At 40.7% G+C, this 21,971-nt stretch overlaps 1 protein-coding gene across 8 annotated transcripts in view; it reads right to left on the bottom strand.

The window, feature by feature from the left end:
• The window catches only part of GLCE (glucuronic acid epimerase), a 97,251-nt gene that overhangs the window by 42,275 nt on the left and 33,005 nt on the right, over positions 1–21,971 (bottom strand). For 4 of the 8 annotated variants that reach the window (XM_026648398.1, XM_024199541.2, XM_024199540.2 and 1 more), the window contains 2 exons: positions 21,751–21,889; positions 20,360–20,461 (listed from right to left, as the gene is read on the bottom strand). The gene's annotated coding sequence lies outside the window, so the exon portion shown is untranslated. Of the gene's footprint in view, positions 1–10,077; positions 10,200–20,359; positions 20,462–20,550; positions 20,621–20,709; positions 20,857–21,750; positions 21,890–21,971 lie in introns of all 8 variants that reach the window. The other 4 variants (XM_029910760.1, XM_029910759.1, XM_029910761.1 and 1 more) reach the window with 4 other exon arrangements.

Here is a 21,971-nt window from a genome sequence, read left to right as displayed (position 1 = left end):
TTGTTTCAATCCTCCATTAGATGCAAGGTCCTTATTTTCCACTTCAATGGGGCCATATTAGTAAAGTGCTTTAGTATAGCAGACATGATCTTCTGCTAATGTGGAAGAAAATAAGTAAAATAGGGCGTTTGCTGACCCTGCACATAACTGCCTTGATCAGGATCACATCCGTTTTACTCGGTTGACAGGGAAGCACTAAAGAGAGAAGCAGCAGCACCAACAGCATCCTCCTACAGGGGAATTTCCTAAGTGCAGAGAATAGGAACCACATCCTCCATGCCAACACCGGATTTAGATCCCTCCGTGGTGAGTGTGGCGGACAGCTGTACTAACTTGAGTCTCGCACAATCGAACTAAAATGCAAGGTGAAACTGCCTCAGTCTCTTTGGATCCTCAAGGAAAACACGCAAAGCCTAAACCATGGCTCTGTTCAAAATACTATCTGCTACTCTCCCAATGCAAACAGGTCCTAAAACCTAGTTTACTCAGCTCCTGGAGAATCACCCCGGTGTAGGGGAATCCTTGGGCAATGTAGCCATATGCTCTCCACTCCTGGTCAGCAGTATAGGGGGCATTGCTTGTGCCTCAGCATTGGCCAGACAACGTAATAGCATCTTGGGGCCTTTAGCCTGCTCCAACTTAACCTCAGGAGACCAACTAGCTCACAGCCAGCCTCAGACTAGGGGAGCACAAAGCTAGCTCAATGCACCGTTAATACATGTACGTTAATATCCTCTAATCCTCACATGAAGCTCAGGGTCTGGGCCATAGAGTTGTCTCCAACGTCAGGATCCTGTAGCCATTTGGTGTTTTGAGAAAACCATGACAATATTTATAAATCTGGAGACTAAAAATAGATAGACCACAGCAGACTGGAGAGAAATCTGTTGCTATCAGTTATCTTTTTCACAGGGGAAGACAAAATAGCCATTCTAAGCACGTTGCAAATTATTTTACACTATGCTCCAAGAAAAAGGAATGAGCTAAAGTTATAGAACAGCAGAAGTAATGGAAGGAACAAAATGTGAAGGAGGGAAATGTTTCACTTTATTAGTTCAGTACTCGGGATCAGCAAAAATATTTTTATTTTCTGGGATTAAAAGGATTACGTGGACAAATGCCAGCATCTCTCTCTCTCTCTCTCTCAATATATACATAAAAGGTCTTTAGGATGCTTCTGTTATTTTTTCTTTCTATCCAGTAGCCTCTATGACTAAAGTATCTTCCTGGCTCCCCTAAGTATTTGGAGCCAGGAAGATACAGATCTCTTGTATACAAAACAGGGATAAGAATTAGCAGACAAGGTTCACAATCTACCTTAATCCAGAGGCTCCCTCTAAAAATCTTTGGTTTAGCTTCTCAAAATAGATTAAGTGTTCTTATTGCTGAATTATACAAGGAAATATTTTAAAGCCCGCTATAAAGAATTATATGCCGCATCCCCCCCCAAAAGTGATACTAATTAAGCTTCAACCCCTATACGTCATATAGCCCACAAAGAAGAAAACTCTGACCCAGGTCTTTTTACTATCGTTCAGGGACTATCTCCCGCTCGGCTTTTCTGCATGGCATCAATCTGTGGTAAAAAGTCAGATAGAGAAACCTTGTTTGTCCATCAATACAAATTAACTAGAGCAAAGGAACAGCAGCAACCTTTTACTCAGTTTCATGAGAAAGAAATGGCAACAGAACAATCTTTGTACTGGCATGAGCAGTCTGATTTGTCTGGGTTTGCAACACTTTTTATTTCCTGCATGAAATGATTAGCTCCCGTCCTGTAGTCTTTAAGGTGCAACTTCCAACAAGACTCACAATGGGATTTTTGTCTGAGGGACTGCAGGATTAGGCTTTGTGAGCTTGTGTTCAATTGGGATCTGGGATTTTAGGAGCTTTCTTCAGTCCTAGTAACAGTCTAGATAAACATTCCTCAGCTACACAGTCAACAAATAAAGGTCTGCACAGCTCAGAGGATGCTGTAGTCTGAGTACAACAATGGAATCTTTAGACTATTTTGCTACTTAAGCAGCTGCTGTCAATAAAGTCTCTTAATTTACTCCCCTACCAAAAGGTTTCTGAACAGACAAGATCAGCTAAACTCATGATTTTTTTGATAGACAAACTTGCACCTAAAGCCCACCAGTATTTTGCTTAGGCTTATCACAACCCTAACATCTGGTGCTCAAAGAACTGCAGAGCTCAGCTTTACTCAGCTTTGAAGCTTCCAGTGCTTTTTAATATGCTATATCATTCCACTACATCATACTAAAAATATAAGGAAAGACCAATAATTACTGTTTCTCTCTTTGTGCCTTTCCAAACAGCTGAAAACCCTGTGAACCGGAGACTGATCCCATTCTCACTGAAGTTAAAGGGAGTTCTGACTTCACTGGAAACAGGATTAGGCCCCTGTCTGGGAGTTTTGTCCCCTTCCCAGGAGCTTCGTCCTCTTCCCCATCAGACATATTGGTTGCCTCCTTCACACAGCTACATATGACATAACTATCATCCAAGTTTCCAACTGATTCCAGGTCCTCAACATGGAAACTGTGGAAGATACCTCCTCAGATCCCACTGGTCCAAGGGAATGGAGAGATGTATGGGACACACGTGTGGAAGGCAGCTAAGCCCAACCTACAAGAAAATAAAGCTTGCCCAAAGCGGTCTCCAATTGTCTAAGGAAGATAAACGATCCTTACTAGGGATTCAATATTCAGAAGAATCAAAAGAACATTCTGCAAGGAACAGGTGGACAAGAGGACTGTGTTGCCTTCCTGGAGTCAAGACATTACTTAGATTGGATAAGCTTCTGAAGTCAGTGGGCAAGCATCCACTGGTGATGGTTCACATCAGCACTAATGCCAATGCATAATAGAGGACTTCAAGGAACTTGGAAGCATGCTGAAGAAGAGCCTTCAAACGAAATTGTCAGATCCTTCTTGTCCCACGAGTGATGGAAGTAAAGCCTGGAAGTGGCGAGGTATGTGGAGGAGGGTTTTGGTTTTGTGGAACATTGGTTCATCTTCTACGGTTAGAGGAGGCTGTATAGTTGGGATGGCCTCCCACCTCTGTAGAAAGGGCAAACTCCCCAGGGACAAGCTGTCTAGCATAGTCAGTAGAGTGTTCAACTAATAACAAAACGGGAGAGTAAGAACAGGGAAGAGATGAGCATTCCTTTAGCACAAAATCAAGATATTGATAACATATGCTGGAGGTCTCATGCTGCCAGTACTAAAACATCCTTGGAATTTCTAAACATTACACATGACAGTTCCTTAAATCAAAAAGTGTTGCATCCGACGCTGAGGAATTCTATATTAGACTTCATTTTGATGTATAAACAGGAACTGATCACAGAACAAATGGTACTTAGGTACAAGTGGCCATGACTAGATCACATTTATAATGCACAAACAGCATAAAAGTCCAAACCATTTATTTTTACATGTATAATTTATGTATGTATAGAATTAATGTCAATCAACATAAGTTTATGGAAAATAGATCCTGTCAAATTAAATTTGATATTTTTTTATGAGATTACAAGTTTGGTTGATAAAGTTAATAGTGCTGATGTAATATACTGAGATTTCTACAAGGTGTTTGACTTGGTACCATATGACATCCTGACTAAAAACTAGGACAGAAAATTAACATGGCATCTATTAAATGGATTAAAAACTGGCTAATTGATAGGTCTCAAAATGTAATTGTAAATGAGGAATCATTGAATGGGAGCGTTTCTAGTGGGGTCCCACAAGGAACAGTTCTTGGCCCTACGCTATTTAACATTTTTAGTAGAAGAAAACAAAAAAGAGTCACTTGATCAAGTCAGCAGATGACAGACTGGAGGAGTGGTGAATAATGAAAACGATAGGTCATTGATACAAAGCAATCTGGATTGCTTGGTAAAATGGGTGCAAGCAAATGACATGCATCTTAAATGGCTAAATATAAATGTATTCATCTGGGAACAGAGAACATAGGCCATACTTGCAGGAAAGTAAACAGGCACCAGTCTGTCTACGCAGCGTGGACTTTGGTGGAGCTAAGGTTAATGGAGAAGAGCAAGTTTGCTGCTGAAGATTGAAATGTCAAGTGAACTTTTACATAAGCATCTTTGTTTCCTGGTCCTCTCCATTCTATTCATCCCCAATTTATTACATTTGTTTTAAATCAAGAGTGAAATCCTGGCCACACTGAAGTCAATGGGAGTTTTGCAATTGACTTCAGTGGGGCCATGATTTCACCTCCAAGCGTGCAAGCTCTTTTACTTCACGTCTGTACAGCTCTTAGTGTAATTGGCACTAATCCCTGAATGGGACCTGTAGGTGCTGCTGCAATAAAATTCATAAATCATTATCAATGTTGTGAGGGGAAAAAAAAGGAGCATTTTTTCCAGAGGGGGTATTGGCATCAAAACGAAACACAAAATAACCAGAGTCATGTAGCTCTCTATAAATGGAGTGTTTATGAAAAACCCATTAGTCACAAGTAAGAAGCCATGCAAAGGTATTTTCTCATCTTCAGTAATCTTCCAACAAAAGACTATAATTTCAGTCTTGCATCATTTTCCTCTGGTAACAGGGAACGATCTGTCACAGGGGCGGGCAAACATTTTGGCCTGAGGGCTGCACCAGGCTTCGGAAATTGTATGGAGGGCTGGTTAGGGGACGCTGTGCCTCCCCAAACAGCCAGGCGTGGCCCGGCCCCTGCCCCCTATCCGATCCCCCCCTGCTTCTCGCCTCCTGACAGCGCTCTCCGGACTCCTGCCCCCCCCCCCCCCCCCCCCCCGTTCCCTGATGGCCCCCCCCCTCGGGACCCTGTCCCATCCACCCCCTGCTCCCTGTCTCCTGACCGCCCCCCACCATCCCATCCAACCCCCCCTCTCTTTCCTGTCCCCCTGGGACCCCTGCCCTATCCAACCACCCCTTCTCACTGTCCCATGACTGCTCCCTGCCCCCTGGGACCCCTGACCCATCCAACCACCCCTTCTCCCTCTCCCATGACTGCCCCCCACCGCTCCATCCAACCACCCCCCTCCTTCCTGACTGCCCTCCGGAACTCCTACCCCCATTCAACCCCCCTGTTCCCTGCCCTCTGACTGCCCCAACCCCTATCCACACCCCAGCCCCGACCACCCACCCAAACTCCCCTGCTCTCTATCCAACTTCCCCTGCTCTCTGCCCCCTTACCGCGCTGCCTGGAGCACCGGTGGCTGGCGGCGCTACAGCCGTGCAGCCCAGAGCACCAGGACAGGCCGCCAGAGCCAGCCACGCCACCACACAGCTCATAGCACCGGGTCAGGCCGCAGCTCTGCAGTGGCACTGCCCCAGAAGCTCGCAGCCCCGCAGCCCAGAGCATTGCGCCAGCGGCGGAGCGAGCTGAGGCTGTGGAGGCGGGGGAACAGCAGGGAAAGAGCCGGGGGCTAGCCTCCCAGGCCAGGAGCTATGGGGGCCAGGCAGGAGGGTCCCGCGGGCCGTAGTTTGCCCGCCTCTGATCTGGCATATACAAATGTTCTTCAATCACACATTTTAAGATAGGTTGCCTACCCCTGATTTAGAATCTATGGCACACGAGCGGATTTTCAGTGGCACTCACACTGCCTGGGTCCTGGCCACCGGTCCGGGGGGCTCTGAATTTTAAATGAAGCTTCTTAAACATTTTAAAAACCTTATTTACTTTCCATACAACAATAGTTTAGTTATATATTATAGACTTATAGAAAGAGACCTTCTAAAAATGTTAAAATGTATGACTGGCAGCCGAAACCTTAAATCAGAGTGAATAAATGAAGACTCGGCACACCACTTCTGAAAGGTTGCCGACCCCTGCTCTACACTGATGAGTTCTCCTAGTTAGCACTAAGGTAATTCAATACTTAGAAGAACGTTTAAGGGCCTATTCATTCAGCACATGCACTCGTTACAATATCCTGAGACACCTGGTTAGGTAATGTTTTCTACCAATCCCAGGTTATTTCTCCCCCAAAGCTAGTTTTACCATCACTGTTTTAATGCATTAGTTCTTGCAGCTATCCTGAATACATAGATAGTACCAATTATTCGTTTTTATTGGTTACTTATTTCCCCAGTATGTGTGCAGTCAGGCTCCATTTTGTGGAAGAAGGAATTCTCATCATTCTAACAAACAGTATCATCTTTACTTGCTTTCTGTTTTTGTGAACTGCTATGAAATGTCAATAGCAGCCTAGATCTTTTCATCAAATGCTCACAAGCTCATTAAAAAGTAGCTTCCTACAGCTCTCGTAATTACAAGGAAATTTTTACCAAGGTACAATCTGATCCTTATGGCACACTCAAAATGGTGAGAAAAAACTGCTTCTTTCCTATTTTTCCCCTCCACTTTTAAAAGAAATTAATCTAGCTTTATTGGGATACAGGAAAAAACAGCTTTAGTAAACTTTATGTAATTTTTTTAGCCTTATGAATTTGTCCAACTGTGATATAAAAGTTACTTTATATTAAACATTTCTCCTGACCTACAAATGAAACTTTCATTTTTGCCAGAGAAAAGGCAAGCTTTCACAGACACGGAAAATGTGAGGCTAAATATAGTTCTGAAATTTAACACATTTGATTTTCAATGTGTAACTATCATATCAATGTGAACATTTTCTAAAAAGATTTTCACCAGAACGGACGACACATCCTCCAAAAATAGAAGCTGCCTTTTGCTGCTTCAGATACCGCTACAAAAACTAACCCAAAGCTCAAGAGGTTCTGTGTAACCTCTTAAGGATCCAAGCATACCTTCCCCAATAGCACAAAAACCCATAAATATTTAACTGAAATAATTACTGAAGATCACTAACCAAATTGACTTTACAGTAAAAATTCAATTAAACTTTTTTTTTTTTTTTTTTTTTTAAAGAGGCATTATTTACAACTGTTTCAGTATCATTTCTCCTCTACACAATTTGCATTCTAAGTAGAGTCATCCTGGCGATAGTCTCTTGGGAAAAATGAATCAATTAAAATTACATTTTTTTAATCTGAAGTCCTTGATTTGGATTTATTAGAAAACCTGTTGCTGCTAAATCAAGAAAGAACACTTTTTGCATTAACAATTCCTAAAGCACTTGACTAGATACAAATTGCATTATTTTTATTGATTTTACATTAGGATAAAGATTTGCTTTTGCAGTAATTGTGTAGGTTTCGGGAATAATTAAAAGCATTCCCAATTTTAAACTGACAACAGAATGCTTACTTTTTCGTGACTGGAAGCTTTGTTTTAATAAAAGGGTTACAATATTCACAGTACAGTGATTAAACATGCCTAGACTGGCACGGTAGAGATTCCAGATCTCTCTCCCAGTAGATATTCTGCAGAACTTTAAAAATAGTACATTAGTTTAAATGCCTTAGAGTTTGATTGTTTTTCTTCATCCAAAGAGACGCTTACCACAACAGATGAGTTTTTACCAAAAAACTATTGCAAGAGAAAATGCATTATCCTCAGCTAAAATATATTCAGCATCAAGATTTTCACTGAGCTGAGGTAAAGACAAACCTTGCACTATACCATGTCAAAAAATTGAAATAACAGCCCATTTTTTAAGGCAGCAAACATACGCTGAAGATCACAGAGTTGCAGGTGTTGTACATCTGTAAACTGTACTTACTCTTTCTCCCACTGGGATTGTTTAAGCTCTGAAGACATACAAAACACATTCCAACCAAAGTTCACTACTGGATACATAAGTTGTGGTGCGGTTTTTTTTTTTATTAAGTTATTCGCCAGGAAAAACAACTTTGCCCGAACCAGTTAAATTAGGGTTGAATACACATATTTGTCAACAGCTTTATTTGTGCCTCATAGTTAAGTTCGGAAGTTAGGAAGTTTAGATTTAAGTTTCTTGAAATGAGATCAACTCGGACAAACACACACTCCCCTCCCCAAATGTATAAAAGGGCATATAAGGCATCACCGACAACATGAAAATAACTGCATTCTAGCTACCTGCCTAAGGTGTTTATCAGCTACTGTGGTCACTGCTATCTGTGATATATTTTAATGACCTGGGAAATGGACAGCCCGAAGGGTACTTATGATACCTGTTTCTGAAGGAGTCTTTTAGCCACACAGGGAAGATGGATTATTACATAGCTACAATGTGTGTCTTCTAGCCAATATGTGACAGAGTGGATGAAGTACATTGGTTTCCTTGGAGATGGTGAAATGGTAGAATATATTCAATACCGTGCAATTTCTGTACTGCCTATAGATAATATATTAGATGTTCACTGTGAACCGGAGGATGGCATAAACAGGATGGTTCTCATATCTGTAAGCACAATACAGGGAGGTATATTGGGTTGTCACTACAGGTAAATTAGATGAGGTACAGTCATTATGGCTGTTGATAAGAGTTGCTTTAAAAAGAAAAGCTTCAGAAGAATCTAGAGCTCTGGAGAGGTGTCCTTATTGGAGTAGAAATCCAAATTTCAACCACAAAACAAAAAACAGCTGGATCACCCACAGAAAAAAAAAAATACCGGTGGGTGCTGAGCACCCACCGGTAGTCCCCCAATCAGCGCCTCTCCCTCCCCTCCCTGCTTCCCATCTGCTGGCAACCCCACCAATCAGCGCCTCACCCTCGCTCCCAGCGCCTCCCGCCTGCCACGGATTAGCTGCTCCGTGGCGTGCAGGAGGCGCTGGGAGAAGTGAGGGTGGGGCACGCTCAGGGGAGGGGGTGAAATGGAGGCAGGAAGAGGCAAGATGGGGGTGTGGCCTTGGGGGAAGGCGTGGAGTGCGGGTGGGGCCTGGGACAGAGCAATCCTCGGCACATTAGAAAGTTAGCACCTATGGCGGCAGGCCGTTAAAATGGCTGTCTCTGTCTATGGATAACTTACTTCCAAACATACATGGTAGAGAGTAGGGCCTCTGGCAGGTTAATGAGATTTCATTCAGGCAAAGGCTGAAATCTTTTACAGTTTAATTGAATAAAAAAAACCTGATCATTGGAATCTCAGTTTCCGTTGTAAGTGAAGTGTACTTTTTGTATCAATATTTACTGATTTGCAAGCTTCTAACAGATCATAAATACATTGGAAACAAATTCATAATGATTGCTCTATAGACAAATTTACATCCATCCTACAATAGCGTCATTAATCTAACGAGAGTATATAAAGAAAAATGTGTTGAAACTGACAAGCATACTATACTTACCCATTAATCTTGACCATATAACATTACTTCAGGCAAAAGAGCTATTAAGCTAAAGACTGTTAAACCACTCTACAAATGGAACCTATTGATCTACTATAAAATTAGTTTATTGGCAAAACAGTTTACAGCATTCTGTGAAATTTTATAACAGTTTATTTAGCATGTACTATGCCCACTACCATTTTCAGGAACTTCAGATTCAACAATAAGAGTTTCTTTTAAAAAACTGCAAGTGTGTCTCTTTGCTGGATCTACACAGACTGCTCCTTGGTCCTGCTTCATGCTCAAGACCCTTCATGCAGTTCCCTCGTAGCGCAGCATAAAAGACAATGCCATTGTTTCTCCACTGTTCTTCATGTGGCAGGACTGGGCACAACAGTCTTCTGCTGGATTGTGAGAAGCACTACAGAAACTTGAGAATAGATGTCTCTGCCACCCAACTTTATACAGTAAAACTCATCTCATTCTGAAGTTTGACTTTATTGACAAAGAACAGGATAACAGAAGTCCAATATAAACCTTCTCAGGTTTGGTTGCTCTTAGGATTCCTTGTCCACGAATGCTAGCCCACTCTTCTATTCTATATAGGTTCTGACACACCACACACACACACCACCACCGTATCTGAGCACCTTCCATTAGCGCATTAAGTCATATGACTAACATTGTCACATGTTCGTGTTCTCATCCTCTCACCAGGGGGAGAAGTGCGTGCAGAGGAATGGTTTTTCTAGATTTTGTGTATTGAAACATTGGTTCAAATGAAATTCAGACACCACCTTGGCGATGAACTTCATGTGCAGCCTCAGAACCACCCTATCTTGAAGGAAGGAGATATACGGGCGGGGGAAGGTGCGCCATGAGAGCTCATAGCTTACTTACTCTCGTAGCCAAAGCGATAGCCACTCCTGGATGCATCCACGATCAGTGTTCTAGATGGCGATGGGGTTTCTAACAGTTCTCCTTTCTGGATATTGTCAAGATGTAGCCACCCAGTCAGTGCTCTGCAGACACAAGATGGTATTACCACTGATTTGCTCACTGGCATTTCCTGGCTAATATACTGATCAGAGCTAGAATTGTAGGGGCCTCAGGTGAAGTCTGGCAAGCAGCGTCACATACATACATGCAGTCACATAGCCCAATACTGTAAGAAGAGTCTGTAAAGTGAAGGTGGGGGTCAGCGATCATCCCATTTACCAGGGAATAGATTGCAAGGAATGTGTCCTGAGATAGATCAGCGTAAACTACTTCCAAATCTATTCTGGCTCCTATGATTTCTAACATTTGCACTGGATGTTCAGGGATGATTTCTCTTGGTTTATCAAGAGAGATCACTGCGGCTGGGTGAAAAGGGCTAATGCAGAGTCTCGACTTGCCATGGTTTCTTTTCAGGATCTATCCCTGCTCAGCCAATTCTCTAGGTAACAGTAGACACCAAAAACCATCCTTAGGTACACTAATGTCCAAATAAAACAAATGGGTAAACTAAACAGAAAAAGAGTGAATGATTGCTTCACCACATAGTTAAGGACAAATGCCGAAGTGGGTTGGGCAGTGAGGGTTCCCTCCTGCTGCCATGGATGCTAAAAGGAAACTAAGCGAGAGTCAGGGCCGCTCCACCCTTTATGCCTCACACGGGAGCACAGGGTACAAGCTCAGCCCCATTGGACACAGCTATTCAAAACATTCCACTTTCATGTGCACCAGGCATATATGCACCCACAGTGGGGAATCACACTGATGCATATTCAAAGAAGAAATACACCTTGCACTTGGAGCAGAAGGTGGGGAGGTCTGTGATGGTCCTTAGTTCCCTGGGAGTTTATTCATTAGTGGAACCCAATTCCAATCATTTTGCCCATCCCATCTCAGCACATTCAAGCACTTGGCCCTGGGACCAGCAGGCAAACCCTCCCAAGTCAGTGGGAGGGCTGGCATCAGGGGCTGAAAGGATCCGCACGCTTGCTGGGAGTGGAGACTTAGAGAGTGCAGCAGTAGAAACCGCCAAGCACTTGGGCTGGGTGTAAATAATTTATAAGAATACAAAAGTATGAAGTAGGCAGACTCTGCTGCTGCCACTGCACTCATTTCTTCAGCATGGTTTAAAACACACCTATTCCACCACTCCACCACCTCCTCAACAAGAGCTAGGTATTTACTGAAACCTCCGAATAGACACTGGCTTCTCCCTGTGTCAACGAGAGTTTAAGAGCAGCGATCACTTGAATTAGTGGTATCATATTAGTACGTAAGGTGAGGGGCTTAATTTCTGTGGGCATGATTATTGCAAGCATAGGAGTGCCCACAAATCTAGGTGCTAGGTAAAGGCCCAGCTGATAATCAGGACCATTAACCACAACTATCAGGATGGGTAGGCCAAGTGTCTTCGTTAGCATAAAAGTTTATATATAAAAAACCAAGCAGACAGATTAATTTGGTCTGAAAGAATTTCAATTTCAATTTTAGCTGAAGTTAGCAAATGATAAGAAATGTGTTTTAAAGGTTCAGCATCCATTTAACATTGTTAGACAAGTCAAGTATTTGTCTATACAAAAAAAAATGCAATTAGCGAAACTGTCAGAAAGGATGCGGATACCATATTCATCTTCTAAGGAAGATGTCAGGGGCTGCATCTTCCTATTTACACTAACATTTAACTTTACAGATTTTCATTTATAGAAGGGGAAAACCAATTATAAAGAACCGCAACATTTTCAGACACCTCTCAGCAATTAAGTCTCCTCTACATGTGACATATTGTACTAGTCTTGGTACATTTTATCAGTCAAAATAATTGCATCCCAAACCAAAAGCTATCCACACGATTAGGCAGTGCGAAGATATTTAAAGTGCAACAAATAAATTGCATCACATGTTTTCTCGCAATACTTGTGTACAGTTATTCTCTTGTCTAATTTAAGGACGCATTTGGCCAAAAAGAATATGGATCAACTTTGTTTTCCTAACGTGAACATAAGGTTTCAAATTCATGTATGAATTAATATAGGTATTTTTCATCTCTAAGTAAACAGACTATCCTTCCTGTGCAAGAAATACATACAATGTTGTATGTGACTTCATGGGGCTCTTTAGCAAGAAAGAAAAACCAAATAAAAAGAAGGAAATTCAAGCAACAAGATCTAAGTAGTTATATTACTGACTCCACTATTAGTTACTAAGCTTATCCAAAAATTCAGGTTAGCCTAAGTTATGTTTTTCAGCACTAGCAAGAGCAAGTGATAAGGATTTCACATTTTAATTAAAGCAACTCACTGAAGAAATATATTCAACAAGAAAAATACACCAGAATCTAAATGCTTGTTCAATAAGACATTCTAGATTTTGTTTTGAATGGAGTCAATTTTTTAAAAAAATCTCTAGCCTTCCATCTCATGAAGACTACTCCTCCCTGATAACAGATCAGGGAAGGGAATACATTCTGGAAGTATTGACACAAGACTGCTTCCAAGATTACGTTCTCAAGATGATTGTTACGTATCTTCAGATAAGACTAAGACTTAAACCCACTGTGCTCCAAAGACCTAGATGTGATGTAAACAAAATCCACTCAGACATTAGAGCATTAAAACTAAGCACTAATTTTATGTGAAAGACTGAAAGGATTAGACACACTACAGATTACAAAAAAACCCTCAAAATATTTGTGTACTGCTGGGCTCAACACTAGTTTAAAAATCTCAGACAAACCTCTAGAAGCAGTGAAGGGACATATCCAATACGTCACTCTGAACTTAACAAATAGGCAAAAAAGGAGGAAAAATTATTGCTCTAGGGCTAAGCTACAGCTTAAAAGGAATCTTCATCCAGAGGCTGCTTCAGAGGCAGACCCTGATCCCATAATGCCACATGAAAGCATGCAGCGGGAACCAGATTGCTCCATTATAAATTTCCACTGAATCTTGCTTCCTTCCTCAGCTGGAGTATATTTACAAACTGTACCCCCTTCCAGACAATAGTTTTCTTACAAGGTGTAACAGAATATTAACTCATGGGATAAATGGGGACAGAACCAGTAGCAATAAAACATAGCTGCTGCAGCAATGTTAGTTCTGACTTTGTGCTGTATCTCAAGCGGACCATTGCAACAGTGTTTTGAGTTGAATATAGGCCTAATACTTTTAAAGCAGCAGGAAAAATTTTTGCCTTTTTGTTTGACTCTTTATAAAAAAAACTAGAGGATTTTTCCCATGCCTGTTTTTATATTAAAAATATCAGGTCTTGTCAACAGTGTCTTCCAGCAACAACAGGGTACACAACTACAGCAGGTTACTAGAATCACAGGACATTTTGGGGTGCTATTAAAAACCAACATGCTAGGCACTTCATGTAGGATACAGAAGAGACTGCCCTTGCCTGAAAGGATCTAAGCTATAAGATAAGTGCACAAGAGGAGAGACTTTTAGTCCGTGTTTAAAATTGTCCACTTTTGTTGATACCTGAGTCACAATCTCCTGATGAACACTTAGGAGAAAAAAACTCTTTGTTAAAGATTCATACATGCCACTCCATCAACTGATGTCAGAGAAAGCTCCCATTCCAGTTACTGAGTTAAAACAGAGAAAATAAGACTTGATACAGCCAAGAAAAAATAGCCTTCTACACCTTTACATATACACATCATTAACCAAAAACAGGAAGTAATTTTTCCTTCTTTATGTCTCCACTACACTATTTTATCTCAGGTGTTCTTTTGTTTTGTTTCATAAGATATTAATAAGACTTGCCATTGAAAAAGCTGTTAGTAGAGCCTCCAGCTGAAGGCAAGAGGACAGAAACTGCTTTGTTATTCTGCCTTCATTTGACTTGTGTTTTTACTCATTGATTTGGACAGCTTTGATACTTCCCCAGAAAAATCTGCAGAACTGAGGATAGTAGAAAGATTTATTGAAAGATTTGCAATTGGTAGCAAGTATTGTCTTACTGGAGCTCCAGCTTTAACGATACATAGAACATGCCTCTGTTTGTTCTTAACATTAGAGGAGCAAAAGAGCCTGAAATAAACAAGGCGATGTTTGTGCTTTAGCCATTTTCAGAAACTTGAGCTGCTGTGCAGACTGACCTTTATTTGGTATATATTTCCATATAATTATCAGTTGGGAAGCTGAAATAGCAGTTTCTGCTTTTACCCCCTTCTCAGGCTATGTTCAACACTTATGGCATGTACAGTACAAACACTGCACATCACCCAGCACAGGTACAAATAGTGTCGACAGCGAGGCACCACTCAGGTGAGTCGAGTAAAGACACGATAGAACCTTAGGGTAAGTACGCTGCATGCCCAAGCAACGTCTCCCACGTTTACTCCCACATGGTATTTTTAGCAGTGTCGTGTCAGAGCCTGGCCCCACTACCTCCGCCTGGCATTGGCTTTCACTGTCACATTGCAGTGTGGATGCAGCCTGCTTTTCATTGTGGCATGTACATACACGTACCCTACCCGCTGCTGCCAGTGTACACAAGGCCAAATAGACAGGTGCACTTCTTCACACGAAAGAGCTGAAAGAATTTGAAGACCAAATTTTCTAACTTGTGCATACAAAAGTGAGTGGAGGGTGCAGATAACCCCACACATCTGATGGCAGGCATACAAATTCTGTAAGGCACACATCAGGGCACGTGCATGCACACCTGCAATGTGTTCAAACACCCCAACCTGAGCATGCACCTTAGGTAACACACCAGAAAGACACTAAAAATTCATGCACCTTTTGCACATGTGGCCCGTACTGTCTTATCAGGGGATTTTAAAGAAGAAATGTTAATGTTTACTAGATAAAGCTACTGCCTCGCAAACCAACTTTATTACAAAATAAGTAGTGATCTCTTTCTTGGATCTAAATGTTTGTTTATTTTATTTTTTTACCTTCTATCTTTAACATTCAAAAACCTGCAAATATCCTTTGACTGCTGTAAAAGCCCAAGGAAAGTTTACACGTTACTCCTTTTTGTTTGAATTCCAGATATCCTACTAGTGCCTGTGCTGTCGTAGGTTTAAATCCTAACAATACTGTTCTTCTGTCACAAATATTTGAGTTTCTTAGGCCCAGATATTTTTTTATATATATGTGCGAGTATAAAACATTTAGTTACTTGAAGTAAAGTAGGTACACATTAGCCATACCACACTCTTTAAAATTGCTTTTGTGCTGCCTATTTGGAGATCATCTCACTACCACATTACAGTACTAAAACATGGTGATGTGGCACTTTCACCGTAACTGCAAGAATACATACTCAGACACTGCCCCTGGAATTCGGCCAGGCTCAGCTCCACAAGTAAACAGTTGAATAATATACAAAATAAAATGAATTTGTTTTTGTGGAAATTTCCAAACAGAAGTTGCCCCTTCTGAATACACCCTACTGTAGTCCCACTCAGTTAAAGCAGCTTTGATTGGTTTATTCAAGACGGCTCATGGACACAACTATAACATAAGGGAGGAAGGGCGAAGAAAAGCCACTTGGGATGTCCCAGCAAAATCCTAACTTCCAGGGTGAAGGAGACCGGTGAGATTCCCTGAAGGATAAGAAAGGAAGATAGTAGCAGTTGCCAGTGGTTTGTGGGAGGAAGTCTCAGCTCAAAAATGGTAGCTTGGAGTCAAGTGAGTTTGAACCTCAGTATCTGAGACAGTGTCTCAAATGAAAGAACCAGGCCGCATGGGAACCAAATACTGGATTTCCTGAATTGTTCTCATCCTGCCCAGCTGAGCAACAGTGGACTTCACATAATCAAGAGTTGGCAACTGGGCTGCACAAAGGGCCCAACATCATGCCATTCACAAGAGTGGTGATGCACCTTTCCCGATCTAAAGTGGGCAAGACTTTCCTGAAAACTTAAGTTTTACAGGTTGCTGGTTAAAGTGAGACTTGGGAGCTGTAACGAAGTGGGTGTTTTCCCTCATTATGTTGTATGTGAGCCTATGCGAGACTTACTGTTTTGCATGAACACTGTGTGTGCCTCAGTTTCCCTATGTATTGCACCAATGCCTAGGTGGTGGGAATATGGGTGTGAGACTTTTGCTGAGACCCTTGGGGCCAGGTGAGGAGGCTCCAGCTGCCTGCAAGTAAGTGATGGCCAATGCCCTTCGTAACCTGAGACCCAGGAGGGGGATGCGACCACGTGACACTTCGCCCGGGAAGCGAGACAAAGACCAGGAGCAGGAGCAACAGGCGTATCAGGGGTCAGGCTGCTGGAAGCTGGGCAGTCTCCGGTTTGGGACTCAGATGGGGGAGTCCAGGGCATCAGCCCAAGGTCCCCCTCAAAATGGACTTTGCTGGAAGTCACTGATTTCTGTGCTAACAAGCTCTATTCTATGCTGTACTGTTTTACAACACTGGCTGAGAGTCACGGCTGACTGTGGAGTTGGGGGGCAGGACACTCTGGCTTCTCCAGGGGTCCCATCCAGGTGGATCCACCAAGGGGAAGTGTTCGGTGTGAACAGGGATGCTGAATGCTCTGAGGTCAGACCAGGAAGGCCATAGCCGAAGAGGCTTTTTGCCCTGGACAGCGTGCCCAGAGTCCTGGCTGGCTTCATACAGAGCAGCTCCAGAGTATCGGACCTGTGACTCCGTCACAGGAACTAAAGAGGCAAAAATAGAAAGAAACCCACAATTCTAAAGACTATTGGATGTTGTCTAATGGCTACCCATTTGCAATACAATGAGTGTCCAACACACACTTCAGGCACCTAGTTTGATTGTGTGTGATACATACAAGTTCCGATATGTACAATTTGAGGGGGGGGGGGGGGCTGGGTAAAACTGCTTAGATTTTGGCGTGGTTAACACAGACTGCTAGGACAGAGATGTATCAGGCATCAAGTAGAACAGGAGAACAGCCCAAAATGTTTATGGAAGTGCTTTTAAATTCACGGCTAGCTCTGAAAGTTCCCACAGAGGCCATCAAAGGGGGAGAGGGCTCATTGTTTATACATATTGAGGAACATGAGTTGCCCTCAAGCTCATTTGGGTAGGAGATAAGGGCATTCCACTAGGAGTGGACTGGAGGCCTCAGAAAACAATAGAAGGACCAACCCACAGAACTTGAGATGTGATCTGGCCCTACTAAAAACTTTTGCTCCAGCCTGCTGGAAGCGACACAGTTGAATGAGGGTTCACACTACAGTCAGTTTCCCAAGCTGTGTGCTACACTGTAGGTATTACTACCATACTCTCATTTCTAGCCAAGTTAGCCTGATTCTCTTTATATTGCTGTTAGAATCAGGCTCCAATATCATTCAGAAAAAAATAAAGCTACTTTAAAGCATTTGCTTATACACACACAAATTACGTTTTAAGACCGACATCTCTATGCTGCCTGCACCGATCTGTCAGAGCACACCATATAGTCGTGCTTTAAAATAATGACATAGGACCAGACAGAATGACATGGGTCCACCATGTCATGGAAGTGGAGCCCCTCCACTCCATCATGTATATTTGTAAACTTTTTTTTTTTTTAATATGTTGTACAAGACAAGGGCAGACTTACTTCCATGCAAAGGCCAGCACCCCCTTTTTAATCCCTTTGACTGACCCTTCTGGGCAGCAGGTCAGTTATTCAAATAATTTTAACACCACTTTAATGCCAGATAGCAATCTAATTTCTTATTAATTAATGTCCGGTCTCCTTAGAGTTGGATATATAATGTAATGAACCCAAAACCGCCAATCAGAGTCAGGGCCCCATTCTGCTGGGCACTGTACTAAAAGCATAGTGGTCCCTTGTCCCTAAGAGCTTAACTGTGGTGTCCCAGTTCTGATCTGCCCAATTGTCTTAAATATGGGATAACACGAAGTGGAAAGGTATATTGATATGTTTTGGTCATAAAATATACTTTTCAGTTCAAGTCAGCAAGCCATTCTTCACTGTTGCTGCACAACTGACAGAGAATTTTTCAATAAACCTAGATCTTTTCCCTTTACCATATTAACTGATTCAGTGTCATTTAAAGTATATTAAATACTGCAATATAGCAGACTCAAAAAACTGAATAATTCATGAAGAGAAAAAAGGTCTCTACACAAAACTAAGACATTTTACAAACACCACTTGCTTCCCCCCCCCTCGCCCAAGTTTTATTTTTTACTGAACTTAAGGGAATTAGCGTCTCTGACATAGTTATAGCAACAGCAAAATAATCATTAGGAGCTCCTTCATACTACTGTTCTACACCATCCATCACTTCAGAAACATGCTTAAGACAGGAGTCTGAATTTCTCCCGGATTCAATCTAAAATGCTTCTAAATATGGATAATGGCTAGACTACATTAACACATTAAAGCTTTGTAGATTGCCATCAGTGTTTCCACAGCTTAATTTCATCTATCCCTCACAATTCAGATCTGCAAGCACTTTCATCCTAAAAAAAATCATTCCAATTTAAATATAAAACTCATGATGCCTGCATAAGCAGATTGCAAAGCATGTTTAAGAGGATATATATTTAAAACCCGACAGCAAAACTTTATTTACTCCCAAAATAGTCAAATTCTATTGCCTACAAGTTAATAAAAAAAAAGCATATTATACAATCAGTTAAGTATGAGGTTTGGGGAGTATGATTACTTTGACAAATCAAACTAATTTTTCTGAAAGTCAGAGGCTGACTTAGTAGAGAATACACTAAAGTGATGGGATGTTGTACATTTGAAGTGATTGATTCAAAACTCAAATGGATCTGCTGCATTCTTTTACATTTAGAAACTGCACAGAAGAAGGAGCAATTCACAATACTCATAACACAAAATGGATGCTTTGTATGCATAGCACTAGTGTAACTCTGGAAGAAATTTGTCTCTCTGGTTATGTAACATTCTGCTACCCCCTGAACTGAGGATCCATGTTAGCAGTTCAACTCCTATTTCCCGCTACCATTTACAAATTTAAAAAATAAGACATTTTAAACTCCCTCTCATCTGACAGCCCTACAGCTCATAATGACAGATCACATACACCAAAATAGGTTACAAACATGGGAAATTATGGGGTCAGGTTAGTTTGAGATGCACAAGAAGTACCTTACATAAGCTGAATAAACTCATCGCATGGAGTTAAATTTTAAAGAAAAAACACTAACAAATAATTTGCTATTTTCTTAGACATAAAAAGGGTTTCTGTATATTAGTTTTTAGACATACAATTAAAGTATTGCTTTAATATAAAACACTGAAATTTTTTTTGGTATAGCAGTTCAATCTCTGCTTTTATCTGTAAGCCAGAGCATGTCAGAGGAACACCAGAAGTTCAAGACAAGTTTTGCTGGTCTCTCATTTTGGTTTTCCTCCTTTGTAATTTGGTTTTCTAAAATTATGTGCAGCTAACTATACCACACACAAGTAAGGAAACAGTTTAAATACAACTCCATCAAAAGGAATATCAGGAGGCTTCTTTTATATATAAAGAGCATTTTTTCAAAAACTAAGTTATGTTAGTACAAATATGCAATGTTCCATTCTCATTCTTAAGAAAAAAGGCAGTATATCACTACTCATTTTTATCTAACATGACAATAGTAATTAACATACATTTATAAAGGAAAAAAGGCTGTTTGGCAAAAAAATTAAACGGTTAGAGATAAATATGCACTTAGCACTTGAGTAATTTTATGTTGCCATGATAACCATAACAGCTGCTTACCTGATCTCCTCTTTCATTGGTTTATCGTATAGAACTACGACATCTCTAAGGTAAAAAATTTTAAACACTTCCTCTGCCCTGTAACCCCCTCGTAGTTACCGAGTTTGCTTACAAAACAAATGAAAAAAATTACATGAAACCTAATTTGCATGATAGATCTACTATAAAATAAAAACAACCAACCAGCTCCTCCTCTGAGTAAATGCACTATAATCTCACTGTTTTATCCCCCATGATAAATAGCCTGCTTTAATTCCTCTGGCCAAACAGAACCCAGTTATCAACACAACACCTTCTGTAAACATAGGCCCATATGCCCTTTGCAGCTGAAAGTTATTAAATTGAATGAACATTAACCATTTAAATGCCCAGAGTGCAATGTACGTTTTAAATGCATTACACTACAGAATCTCAGATTAGATAGAAGAGTTAAATAAAAAAAACACACAGTAAGCAGCAAGATGAAAGGGGAAGGTACACTTTTCTTAAGATATTCTTACCTTAATCAAACGAAGGTCTCTAAACTCTAGTGCATCTCAGATTTCAAATTTCTAAAATACATTAGTTTCAAATAATCACCTACAATTTTCCTTTCCAATCTCCTAGGAAAAAAAAGAAAAAAATAATGTATTTAAGCACCTGCTGTTTTGCCATTTGTACTTAAATTTTCTGTCTGTAAAAATCCTCTTACTCAGCTCTGTCTGCTCTTAAAACAGCACTGCTGACGAATTTCAAGGCTCAGTTCTTGACATGCAGAATCACTGAAGGATCAAGAGCATAAATGTCACTTCCTCTAGACAGCGCATCAGCTGCAAAGGAGTCTAATCTGCTATTCCCACCACAATCCTACCTAATTGAAGAGTAAATCCTGACATCTGCCTCGTGGTGTCATAAAATGCATGGCTTTCATTAAACATTTTTGAAGAATTCAGATTTAAATCCCATATTTAAAGGATTCCATTTTTAAATAAGCCATCATGGTGTTCCACTTGAGAAACTGCATAAAAGGAATAGATAAAAAATGAAAAAGCTAACAAAAAATTGGAGCCCAGTTTGCAACCTTGAACAAATTATGCTGTCTGCACTTAGACTGCAGAGGTAATCAAAACCCTGAAATTACAAAATAAGTTTTAGAAAAAAATATCCTAAATTAAACATTCTTATGAAGTGCTTTGTTTACAGTGTCTGTGCTGGTCCCACAATATTTGTGAAGATTTTCCATCTACTTTGTTAGTTTTGCATATTTCTTACACAGTCCAACTGAGAACAGGAATAAGAAAAAGTATTTTACAATGCAGTGGTCCCACTTTCCTGAAAACAGAAGATAAATTGCTATGTGCATAAAGTTACAGATATATGCTATACTTGATTCAAATAGGTGTAAAAACATTTTTTCCACAACTAAAATGTTTAAAATGATCTAATTAAATTTTTTAATTCACTTTAAACCCCATGTAATTAATTTTCCCAAAAAGTAGCATTTTAATCATCCTGTCCCCAAACACACACCTTGGCTCTCATCTCTTTCCCTTGCATTCCTGATATAAAATTAACAAAGACCCCTCTGTTGAACTGCTTTGCCTTCAAGTCTCTTGGTTTTAAAAGGATTATCCTTCACTAACAAACTGGTCTCCTTAAACAGAGGTGTGTTTATCTGCTGCAGGAACAGACTTAAAAGACACAATCTACTGTACACCTGAAACTAGAATTTTCATTTTCTAAAGCACTTGAATGTACTCACTGTTCTAGTCCAACAAGGTAAATTTACTTTTAATACCCATTACAAATTATGCCCAATTCAACTCAAGTCTGCATGACATTTCTTCATACAATCCTCTCACTGGAGGCCCAATTTAATAAACAAAGACAGCTTTAATAATTCAAATCTTACTTTCAAAGATGCGATGTGCCTGTCAGAAGCTTTCTGCAATATAGTCAGTAAATTTCTTCAGTCTCTCCAAGGCTTTGCATATATTTAAGCCTGTGTCGTGCCTTTTGAATGCTGATAACTACAGTGTTTCTTTTCTCTCCTTTAAAGGATTAAACATAACCACACAGGCATTTTTATTACTGCATCATGCACCATTAAATTGTCAGTTTTTCTTCTAGAAG

This window comes from Terrapene carolina, unplaced genomic scaffold, assembly GCF_002925995.2.
Source record: "Terrapene carolina triunguis isolate 2854851 unplaced genomic scaffold, T_m_triunguis-2.0 Scaffold67, whole genome shotgun sequence".
NCBI lineage: Eukaryota > Metazoa > Chordata > Testudines > Emydidae > Terrapene > Terrapene triunguis.
This window is presented reverse-complemented; position numbering and strand designations above follow the sequence as displayed.